A 12,361-nucleotide genomic window follows, 5' to 3' on the forward strand; every position below is an offset into this window, starting at 1 on the left:
AACGATACTTGTGGGGAGATTCTAGGAGTATTTGACAACCGTGAGTCATTATGGACCGTTATTACAAGGCTCAGCGGGATAGTCTGCATATTATCTGTAGGTTTAAGGAAAATCAGTATCCTGTTTATAGAGGAATTAGTAGGGTCAAGAGATAAGCGCCTTTCTACTAATTGAATCTCATGATTCAATAGTGATTCTGCTCTTATAATAAAGGCATCTAATGTGGCAACAGGGCCCTTACGATTACTCATATTTTTATCTGTAATTCTCAGCTTGCGAAAAGCAACAAAACACAATAGTTAAAATCCAGAAAAAGAGTATAAGCTGGAAAACAATCTATTTAAGGGCTACTATTTAATAACCTTGCCCTCTAAACTAAATATAGCACAACTAATTGGGCTTACCCCGCAAATGTCAATATTCAAACATTAGGGGGGTAGCCCAGTCCAGTCTCAGCCAGTCTCTGACAGGTACGGACGGGCCCGCCCTTGGCCTGGGCACACCTGCGTGCGTGCCACGTTGCGGGAGCCCAAAGATGGTTTTAAGACGCCTCCTGGCGCTTGGTGATTGCATAGATTGCGGGCGTCACGGGGGGACTCTGGGAAATGGAGTCCTCACACCCGCGACTTCCCCGGCAGAGAGTATGGCCACAGGAACACGGTGCAGTCCCCACGGACTGTTCAGGGAGGTATGTCAATTCTGGCACCAGTTACGGGAGCAATTGAAGAAGGGACCCGCGCTGCGGGAGCCTAAAGATGGTTTTAAGGCGCCTCCTGGTGCTTGGTGATTGCGGAGATTGCGGCACCGTGGGGGTCTCTGGGAAATAGAGTCCTCACACCCGCGACTTGCCCGGCAGAGAGCGAGGCCACACGAACACGGTGCAGTCCCCACTGACTGTTCAGGGAGGTATGTCAATTTCGGCACCTGCCACGGGAGCAATTGAAGAAGGGACCTGCGCTGCGGGAGCCCAAAGATGGTTTTAAGGCACCTCCTGGTGCTTGGTGAATGTGTAGATTGTGGGCACCGCGGGGGGACTCTGGGAAATGGAGTCCTCACACCCGCGACTTCCCCGGCAGAGAGCGTGGCCACAGGAACACGGACTGTTCAGGGAGGTATGTAAATTCTGGCACCAGCTACGGGAGCAATTGAAGAAGGGACTAAATCGTCAGATATATTTATCAGCTTGTGTCCTGGTACCCATGCCTGCCTCATTGCTCTTCCCATAAGTATTTCATGGGGACTCAAGCCTGTGCTTCTGTCTGGAATGCTTCTGAGTCTCATCAGAACAAGAGGTAAAGCATCAGGCCACTCCAATCAGGTAGATTCATACATCTTCCCCAATCGTGACTTGATTGTGCCATTTAGATGTTCTACCACTCCAGAAGCCTCTGGGCGGTATGCACAGTGCAGCTTTTGCTCAATTTGGAATGCTTCACAAATCAGACAAATTATTTCATTATCAAAATGAGACCCTCGGTCTGATTCAATCGTTACTGGAAAACCAAAACGTGGTATGAGTTCCATCAGTAGTAGTTTAGCTACAGTGATGCTACCATTCCTGCGGATAGGGTAGGCTTCCACCCATTTTGAAAACAGGCAGACAATGACAAGGACGTACTTCAGTCCTCGGCAAGGCAGTATTGATGAAATCAATCTGGAGTCGTATGAAGGGACCTTCTGCCTTTCCAATCTTACCTGGCAACATTACAGTTCTTTTACCAGGATTAATTCGTTGGCATGTTATACACCTCTGACAAAGACTCTCTGCTACATTCCTGAATCTCGCATTGAACCAACTCTGTCTAAACTTCCTAATCATCGCGTCCTTACCTATGTGAGAACTTCCATGATACATCCTAGCCATAGGAGCAATCATACAATCTGATAATACAATAATACCATCCTCAACCCTTTTTTGACATCCTATTTTCTCCCACTCTTCCTTTTCCTTCATTTCTGCCTCATTTTGCAAATCTCTCACTTCTTCTCATGTTTTCACTCTTTCAAGCAACATAAGTTGGCAGCTGTTTCCATGTGGATCGATTTTCTTATTTATTGCCATCTTATCTTTGGCACAATGCTGGGCTAGTTGGTCAGCATATCTGTTACCTGCTGTCACTCTGTCATTTCCAGAATGGTGATCAGCACACTTGACCACAGCCACTTCTTTTGGCAATTAAATTGATTCCAGCAAGTCTTTTACATAATGTCCATTCTTAATAGGAGCTGCCGGCCCGGCAGCTCGGCGCTGCGGTTTGGGCCGGTCCGGAGAAGACTCTTATTCCGACGCGGTGACTGGCGTTCTGCCCGCTGCTGGGACTGAAACCACTGCCGCGGTCTGCGGCGTGCACGGCGTTGGGACAGCTCCCGAGAGTTGCCCCCTTTTGGCTACCCACACACCACATTGCTGAGCCCTACAGGGGAGCTGTGCTTCCGGCGGCGACTGCCATTTCGTGGAACGGCTCTCAGGCTGCTTATGGTGAGGGGGACGTCGTGACTCTTGAGGTGGGTGCGGAATGCTCCTTTCTGTGGTGCTAATGTGGCCTCGGACTACATGTCTGTGGAGAGCTGAGGAGTGAGGCCCAGGGATTTGGATCTGGATCTGGTTTATTTGCTGGCTTTGGGCTGGACCCCACTCTTCCTGCAGCTGAAGCCTAGCCTGGCCATAACGTGTGCAGTGCTTGGATCAGCGGAGCGCCCTGGGGGGTAAGCTGAGCCCGGCTGGTGTGATTCCTGCGGCTGTTGGAGGGGGTCAGCCTGCCTGGTGAGAGTGGGAGGCCCGCAGACGGGTGTGTTGGTCATCGCCACTGATCTTTGCCGGATACCTAGCTGTCTCTGCGACCGGGCGGCGATCCTCCCACGGCGGTGAGTGGCTGGAAAGTTTGGCAGGATCCTGGTACTCTGGCTGGGGGCACGGTCGGCGAGGCGGTGATCCAGAAATAGCGGCTCATCCTCCCTATACATTAAGAGGTCCTTGGCCTGCTTCACCCCTCCCGCATGAAATGGGGTGCGTTGATAGAACTTAGCCTAAGATCTCGTTTGATCCCAAGAAGTCTAAGGTGGGGGACACTGCAGCGGACGAGGGCCCGGCAGACGGGGGCCAGGTGGCGGAGGATCCGGGCCAGGACATTCGGTCTCTGCTGGTATGTATGGGAAAGAATCTACAGGGAGGCATCACTTCATTGGGCTCCAAAATGGACGCCCTCACATATCGCATGGACCGCATGGCTGAAAGACTGGATAAGTATGCGGAGCATCTAGACATGTCCGAGAGGAGGTTGACGGAGGTGGAGGAGGCCCACACTACCCTGGACACTGACCACAAACAGCTGGGCAAGGTCCTTCAAATCCTTTAAGACAAGACAGAGGACCTCGAAGCCCGCTCGCGGCGCTTTAATCTTCGCATCACGGGCCTGCCAGAGAATACCCCAACTGGCAATATGGAGCTCTTTATGGAGAAACTCTTGAAGACTCTTTTAGGCGACAATGCCTTTTCAGGTATGTTTGTGGTAGAGAGGGCTCATCATTCGCTCGGCCCGAAGCCCAAGCCGGGGCCCCCCTAGGCCAATTATAGCTAAGCTGCTTAACTACCGAGAGAGGGACGTTGCCCTTCGTCTGGCCCGGGAGAAACAACCTCTGAGATATGAGGGGTCAACCATCTCTTTGTTTCCAGACTATACAGCCCGTGTACAAGAGGCGCGCCGCCTGTTTGCACCCATGAAGCGGCAACTGCGCGACTTAAGAGAGGACTATGCTATGTTGTACCCTGCCAAGCTGCCAAGCTGAGAGTAAACCGCCAGGGCCGCTCGACCATCTTTACTGATCCAAAGGCATTGCAGAGGGCAATGAAGGACTGGGCGAAGGAGAGACGTAGCCCTCTGGCTGAACGTGTCTTGAGGAGGCGACTGGAGGCGCATTAGATGAACAGGACTGAAGCTGCCTTGGCAGCACGGAGGCGGCATAACCTCTGTACTGAATGGGGCAGGGATCTGATTGCATGTGTATGACTTGAGATTTTTGGTGGTGTGCCTGTCTGTCCCTATTCCTGGTTAGTTGGGCTCCGTCGGGAGGGTACGGAGGCTTCGCATGATGGGCTGCATTGGGAAATATGGTCTTGCCATGAACTCTACTGGGTGCTCCTTGATTTTCCTGTGGATGAGACTGCTAGTGGGCTCCTAGTGGCTGCGTCGAAGGAGGCTGGCCACACGATGTGACATTGTGTATTATCCAATGCCGGCCAGCGGTCGGGCTGGGAGCTTGGCCTCCTTTGGATGCCTGGCGGGTCGGCGCTCTGGGACTTCTGGTTTGCTACCCCATAGCGTTGCAGCATTAATACCTGTCTGGCGGTCCGGGGAGCGTTGTCTCACCTGATTGACACTTCCATACCATACGGTGAGCTACATCTGCCTCGGAGTGTATTACACCTGGGATGTGTTTTTTTAGTGGGGAGGAGGGGATGGAGGGGTTGTCTTGGGGGGAGGGATGGGTTCGAGGGTGGCTCTTGTTGCAGGCTGTTGATCTGTTTATGCTGCATGCTTTTTGTTGCTGGCCCTTTTATGCTGTTCTATCCACAGCTTTGTGTGTTACTGGCACAATTTTCTCCTGCACAGGTTTTGGGGGGTGGGGGGGAAGGTGGGGATTGTTGATGTAGCTTCTTGTTATATGATAACCTCTTGCATAGCTTCACCTCTGACTGGTTACACAACATTCGCCGAGACGCCCACGGGCATTTGTTCGCGCTTTATAAATGTCAAAAATAAATAAATAAATAAACATTGCTTCTTACTGCTCCACTTTGTTATATTATGCTCGACCTTACATGTCTATGACAGACTCAGCTGACACACCAGACTCGTTGGTCTTTGTCACTTGGAACGTCCATGGCCTAAATGACCACCACAAGGTACGCAAAATCCTTCACTATTTACATCGGCATCACATAGATGTAGCGCTCTTACAGGAGACGCACCTGTCCCCGGACAGCCCTATACTACGCTACAGGGGATTGGTGGGAAATGTTCATGCATCAGGCTTCACCTCCCATGCTAGAGGAATGCTGACTTGGGTTAACCCAAGGTCGGCGGTATCTCTCACTCCATTGGGGTCGGACCGAGATGGCAGATACGCACTATCTAGGGTGTTGGGGAAAGGGATGGAACTTGTTCTTCTCAACGTCTATGGCCCTAACTATGACCACCCTGACTTTTACGACTCTCTGACTACGATACTAGCGCTTTACTCCACGGATAACATTCTATGGGGGGGACTTCAATTTTACAAGACAGCCTGCCTTGGACAAGTCGGACGGCCCAGACAGGCATCCTTTGGCCTCTGCATGTGCGGTGGAGGCCGCCCTACTACGGTTTGATATGGCAGACGTTTGGAGACACGGGCATCCCTCGGAGGGTGGATATACACATTACTCAGCGCAGCATAACATCCATACTAGAATTGACTATTTGTTTGCTTCCCGGCAATTGCTACAGTCGCTCCGCGCGTGTGTTTGATCTTGCCGTGTACCTTCTCGGATCACTCCCCGGTCCTACTATAACTGCTGTCCTCTAAGGTCCGTCCCCCCGTTTTCATGGCGCTTCCCTCCATATTCCCTTTTAGACAGTGCGTTTCGGGAGGAATTGGCCCAATCCATTGAAAGGTTTTTTGAGACCAATGTAGGCTCGGTTGACTCCGTACAAACTGTGTGGGAGGCCTTTAAGGCATATATTAGGGGGTTCACTATCTCCAAACATTCGGGGGTGCTAAGGGCGATACGGTCTCGTCTGAGCGCACTAGAGCGCAGGCTGCGAGACCTTGAAACTCTCTACGGGCCTGATCGGACTCCCTCTGTCGAGTAGGAATTCGCTCGTACACTGGGTGAGTATCACGAGGAGGCGGACGTGTATCTTAAACACCTCGGGAAGTATGCTACGTCCAGGGTCTATGGCGAGGGTGAAAGGCCGGGTAGGGTCCTCGTGCAGCTTGCAAAACGCAGCAGAGATGGAACCGCCATTCCGGGTATGCATGATCCACAGGGGGAGTTTGTCTCTAGTTGACCCCCAGGTAGCTGCCAAATTCAGGGAATATTATGCTGCCCTGTATTCCTCGAGGGGGCCTGCCCCGGAGGAACGTATACTGGACTACTTGACACACATAGAACTGCCTTGGCTCTCCAATCTCCATCGAGAGTTTTTGATGCGGCCTATTGAACGCGATGAGATTGTTCTAGCTCTTTCAGGCATGCGAGCGGGTAGTGCTCCTGGCAGTGATGGCCTTTCAGTTGCCTTTTATAAGGCCTTTCATCACCTCCTTTTGCCTCATCTTCTAATCTTATTTGATGACATCTGCACCTCGGGAACTTTACCGCCGACTATGCGGGAGGCGATACTGGTGGCTATCCTCAAGCCGGGGAAGCCAGCGGGAGATTGCGCCTCTTATAGGCCGCTTTCCCTCATGAATGTTGATGTTAAGATTTTTTCCAAAATTCATGCGAACCGCCTCAGCCCCCTGGTCACTACCCAAACTGCTGTAGCAAAAGAGAGAGCTCTCGCACAGGGGAAGCGCATTATGGTCGTTACACCTGTACTTGCCTTAGAGGCCGTGACAAAAGTGAGCATTCCTAATGCTAAAGCTTTATATCCAAGATGGATACAATGGGTTAATTCTCTTGCTGCAACAGACGTTGAATATTTTTTTGACCCATATTTGAAGACACAAGCATTTCTACAATACGAACAAGAATGTCCTCGGCCTACTGAAATTCTGCCTCTTGACCAGTATGAATGTATAATTTATACTGACGGATCAGCTCAACCTGCTAAGGGGGGTAAACAAGCCTATAGTGCGGCGTGTGCGATCGTTAAAGGTCACTGGCGCAATGGCAAATTCCGACCAATGGTCACTAAAACTCCATCCGTAGGAGATTGTACAGCTCAGAGAGCTGAACTACAAGCATTCAAGATGGCACTTGAAAATGCAGATCGTGAATTCCCCACACTCATAGTGTGCGATTCGTATTATTGTGTTCCATCTTACAATGAATACTTGCAAAACTGGCTTCAGAATGGTTACAAGGCTGCAAAAGGTGACACAATCAAGCATAAAATTACATCCAGATAGCAAATATCTTTTCTCGTGCAAATCCGACAACCATGTTTATGTTTGGAATCGTGTCCCTCAGGGGTACACAGAGAGTCTATCAATCGTTTTTTAAGCAGATTTTGAAAAAGTGCCTTGAATCTCTGGTCTTGCCTGGACAGTCTGTCCTGGTGCAGTACATAGATGACCTGTTGGTGGCATCTAAAACTCGAAATGACTGTGTTGTTGATACCATTGCATTACTGAATCATTTGGCTGAAGGAGGGCATAAAGTGTCACCTGAAAAGTTACAATTCTGTACCACATCGCTAAAGTATCTGGGGCACCAGATAGAAAGAGGTGTCAGAAGAGTTACCTCTGAAAGAATCAAATTAATCAGAAATATGAATCTACCTCAGACACAGAAAGAAATCAGAATGTTTCTTGAAGTTGTAGGTTACTGCAGGCAGTGGATTGTGGCTTTCGCAGTCCTAGCTAAATCTCTTATACACATGACAACAAAAAGAGCAAAAGACCGAGTAGAGTGTGATGACGAAAGCATGACTGCCTTTTTGAAGCTGCGAGACTGCCTCTGCTCAGTACCAGCCTTAGCGATGCCTGATTATTCAAAGGAATTTGCATTGTTCTGTGATGCATTGTGCATTATCTGTATTGACCCAATCTCATGGTTTAATGAGACGTTCTGTGGCATATTTTTCATCCACACTGGATGCAGGGCATCTGCATTGCCAGGATGTCTGAAATCAGTAGCTGCAACCTGCATGAGTCTTGAGCAAAGTGAATCTATCATTATGGGACACCCTGTAACTGTGTATGTTCCACACTCGGGGGTCGATTCCGATTCGGGAAAAAAAACGTCCGTACGATTTGTATCCGGACCCCTCTCCGTACAAATCGTACCCGTCCGTCCGAGTCGGGAAGTACGATCCGTATTCCGTCAATCCGTCCGAATCGTTGCGATCCGTACGTATTGCAAGGCTGAAACCGTGAACCGTACGACTCGTACACATACCGTACGACTCGTACACATGCCGTACGACCCGATGAGTACGATCCGGACCGGGGTATGAGGACGCGATTCGTATGGTCCACGTCAGGTAAGGGCGAGTCGTATGGAAAAGCACACAAACACATACACACCGTTCGGTCCGTACCCCCATGATCGCAGGGGTACGCACTGTACCCCTGCGATCATGGGGTGTACGAGCCGTACCCCCATTGTACGATCGTGTATGAGCTGTACCCCCATTGTACGATCGGTGTACGAGCCGTACCCCATGTACGATAGGTGTACGAGCCGTACCCCCATTGTGCGATGGGTGTACGAGCCTTACCCCATGTACGATGGGTGTACGAGTCATACCCCCATTGTACGATCGGTGTACGAGCCGTACCCCATTGTACGATCAGTGTACGAGCCGTACCCCCATTGTACGATCGGTGTACGAGCCGTACCCCCATCGTACAATGGGGTTACGGCTCGTACACCCATCGTACATGGGGTACGGCTCGTACACCGATCGTACAATGGGGGTACGGCTCGTACACCGATCGTACAATGGGGGTACGGCTCGTATACCCATCGTACATGGGGTACAGCTCGTACACCGATCGTACAATGGGGGTACAGCTCGTACACCGATCATACAATGGGGGTACGGCTCGTACACCCATCGTACATGGGGTATGGCTCATACACCCATCATACAATGGGGGTACAGATCGTACACCGATCGTACAATGGGGGTACAGCTCGTACACCCATCGTACATGGGGTATGGCTCGTACACCCATCATTCAATGGGGTACAGCTCGTACACCTATTGTACATGGGGTACGGCTCGTACACCGATCGTACAATGGGGGTACAGCTCGTACACCGATCGTACAATGGGGGTACGGCTCGTACACCCATGATCGCAGGGGTACGGTGCGTACCCCTGCGATCATGGGGGGTACGCACTGTACCCGGGGGGCCGTTCCGTACCTGTTTCGGCGCAAACACTGCTTTTACGGCTGTGTTCAGCTCCCGTAGAAAAAGGGTCGTACGGTGTGTACCCGACACGTATCGTACGTGCTGGGTCGTAAAAACCAGCCGTGAACCGTACAGATGACGCGTACAGTGGGTTCCGAGGGAGAATCGTACGGAGATTAGAGTCGTACGGTGTCTTGTACGACTCGTACGGAGTACGGCTCCTGGTATGAATCGTACTTCGTCGTACGTACGGGGGACGTTGCAGGGTAGGATTCGTATGGGAAAAACGCTCCGAACGGCTATTCGGAGTGGTTTTTCCCGAATCGGAATCGACCCTTCAGTGTTGATTCTGTTAACCAGAACACGTACTCAGTATTTGACTCCTTGTCGGCTGACTAAGTATGAGCGAATTCTTCTAGGTGCAGGGAATGTGACCATTGCTAGATGCACTGTCTTAAATCCAGCTACACTGTTACCTGATATACAGTACAAAGCCCCGACCAGACATAAAAGAAGAGCCATTGTTGACATTTGAATATGAGCTGTTTGTGGATGGCTCATGCATGAGCCATGAGGAAGAAGGATTAAGTGCTGCTTATGTTGTGTGTACTTTGTGGGGTCCAGTCGAAGCATCCTATTTTAAAAAAAAAATTAATATTATGTTTATTAGAAATTTTCAAGGAGAAAAAACATAAACCAAAGAAAGGTTACAGACACAGCAGTGTACGATCAGGTGTACAAACATATCTTCACGCTCCAGTTAACAATAAAATACATTAAGCTGTCTCTCTGAACCATCGTACAGCGTTTGAAAAAGAAAGCCGACAGCACCAATAAAGGCATACCTTGTGGCCTGGAAACGCATGTATCAGCATAGGGCTACACTTTCATAACACGCCCCCCATTAGGAGCCGGGAAAAGGGCACCACCCACCGTCATCTAGGAAGGTCGCTATGCATCAGAGCCCACTTCAGAAGGTGTATCCGCAGTTCAGGGGACCCTGTCCGATCCATCAGGACTGTCCGGGGCATGTCTGCTGGAGAGATAGAGGGACCAAAAATGTTTAGGCCTATTGCGTGGGGGTAGCAGCTCGCTGTAATTCTCATTTTGGGTACAGCAGTACATCATGTCCCTCGACCATTGTGCCAGCGTGGGGGTGGGTCTGCGCATCCAACAAATAGCAATGCAACGTTTAGCCAAAAGGAAAGCCATATATACCAGTCTCCTAAGCAACTTTGGAAGCGGTTTCGAATAGCCCAGCAACGCCAGTAGCGGATCCGAAGCCAGGTCCAAACCAAAAACACGGCTGACCTCCGCAAAAACCGCCGCCCAGAACCGAGCAATCCCAGGGCAGTCCCATGCAATGTGGAAGAAGTCCGCCACTAACACACTACAGTGGTCGCACCTCGACTCCTCGCGTAGGCCGTAACGATGGAGCCGTTCTGAGGTGTAATGCACCCTATTAAGATATTTAAAATGGACCAGGCGGTGACGTCCATTAAGTGATATTCTCTTGGAGCTCAAACAGCAATACCACCAAATGTCATCCGAACGTTCCGTCTGCAGATCCCGCTGCTAATCGAGGCGAGGTCAAGAATAAGCACAGTCTCTGGCCGCTAACATCGTCTGGTAAAGTCTTGACACCAGCCTGGTCAGAGAAGAAGCTCTAATGACCACCAACAGGGGCAGCACCTCCGGGGGCTCAGCCATATCATCTCCAAGAAGCGCTCTAAGAGCGTGCCTAGTTCTATGTAGCTGAAACAGAGTGAGCGCCGAGGGTGATTCCACCCCACTCGCAATGTCCTCCACAGACCGAACAACCCCATCGTGAAAAAGATCCCCAATGGTGTGGACCCTAAGCAACCCGAGCGCCGCAATAACACTTCTGTCCCTGCACGGAGCCAGCCAATGACACCACTCCAGGCGGGCCAAAAGGGAATATAGCAAGTTAGCGGAAAGTAAGGTGAGTATACTGTGCCAGGCGTGGGTGACAGAGGCAAGCAAACCTAATATACCATGCGTCTGTCCTGAGGAGCAAATAAAAGGGACGGAAGAGGCTTAGGGTCAGCCACTATGGATTCCATCTGCAAGTGTGGGACATCCAGAGGGCCGTGTATCCAGTGGTATGCGTTGAAGCCCTGTGCCACCCTGTAGTATAGCTCAAGGTCAGGAGCACCCAAACCCCCCATCATATATGGTAGGGACAGAATCCTCCATGCCGTTCCGGGTTGTTTACCCACCCAGGCCAGCCGGATCATCAACGAATGTAGGCGGTGAAAGAATAGGTTCGAAAGAACCATGGGGACGTTTAGAAAGAGGAAAAGGAAGCGTGGCAAAACAATCATCTTCATCAGGGAGATCCTACCCATCAGGGACAGCGGGAGTCTGATCCAGCCATCTATATCATCCTCTAATTTAGAAATGGCCACCCCATAATTTTCCCTTAAAACAATATTCGAGTCAGTATGAAGCCGAATACCTAAATAGCGCACCGAGTCAGTGGTCCAGACCAGTGGATATTCCGGGTCAAAGTGGGCCGTGGCCGGAGTAAGGGGAAACATGATGGACTTATCCCAATTGACTCTGATACCCGAAAGCGAGCCAAAAAGCACCACCTCCCGTAGCATAGGCGACCAATCCGGATCCGGGCCGTAGGTTCATGATATAACGTCACCAGCAGTTGAAGAAACACGGCAGCGACACCCATACAACTCAAGTCGTGCCGCATGAAGGGCCACTCAACGGAGTCAAAGGCCTTCTCCATGTCCATAAATACCGCAATAGCTGGGACCTCCGGACGAGTATGCTGCATAGCAACAAATACCGTTCTCAAATTATAGGTCAGATTTCAAGAGGGCACAAAACCCGCTTGTTCAGGGGCAACAAAAATGAGAATTACAGCGAGCTGCTACCCCCACGCAATAGGCCTAAACATGTTTGGTCCCTCTATCTCTCCAGCAGACATGCCCCGGACAGTCCTGATGGATCGGACAGGGTCCCCTGAACTGCGGATACACCTTCTGAAGTGGGCTCTGATGCATAGCGTCCTTCCTAGATGACGGTGGGTGGTGCCCTTTCGCCGGCTCCTAATGGGGGGCGTGTTATGAAAGTGTAGCCCTATGCTGATACATGCGTTTCCAGGCCACAAGGTATGACTTTACTGGTGCTGTCGGCTTTCTTTTTCAAACGCTGTACGATGGTTCAGAGAGACAGCTTAATGTATTTCATTGTTAACTGGAGCGTGAAGATATGTTTGTACACCTGATCGTACACTGCTGTGTCTGTAACCTTTCT

This window comes from Lissotriton helveticus, chromosome 4_1 (genome assembly GCF_964261635.1).
Source record: "Lissotriton helveticus chromosome 4_1, aLisHel1.1, whole genome shotgun sequence".
Classification (NCBI taxonomy): domain Eukaryota; kingdom Metazoa; phylum Chordata; class Amphibia; order Caudata; family Salamandridae; genus Lissotriton; species Lissotriton helveticus.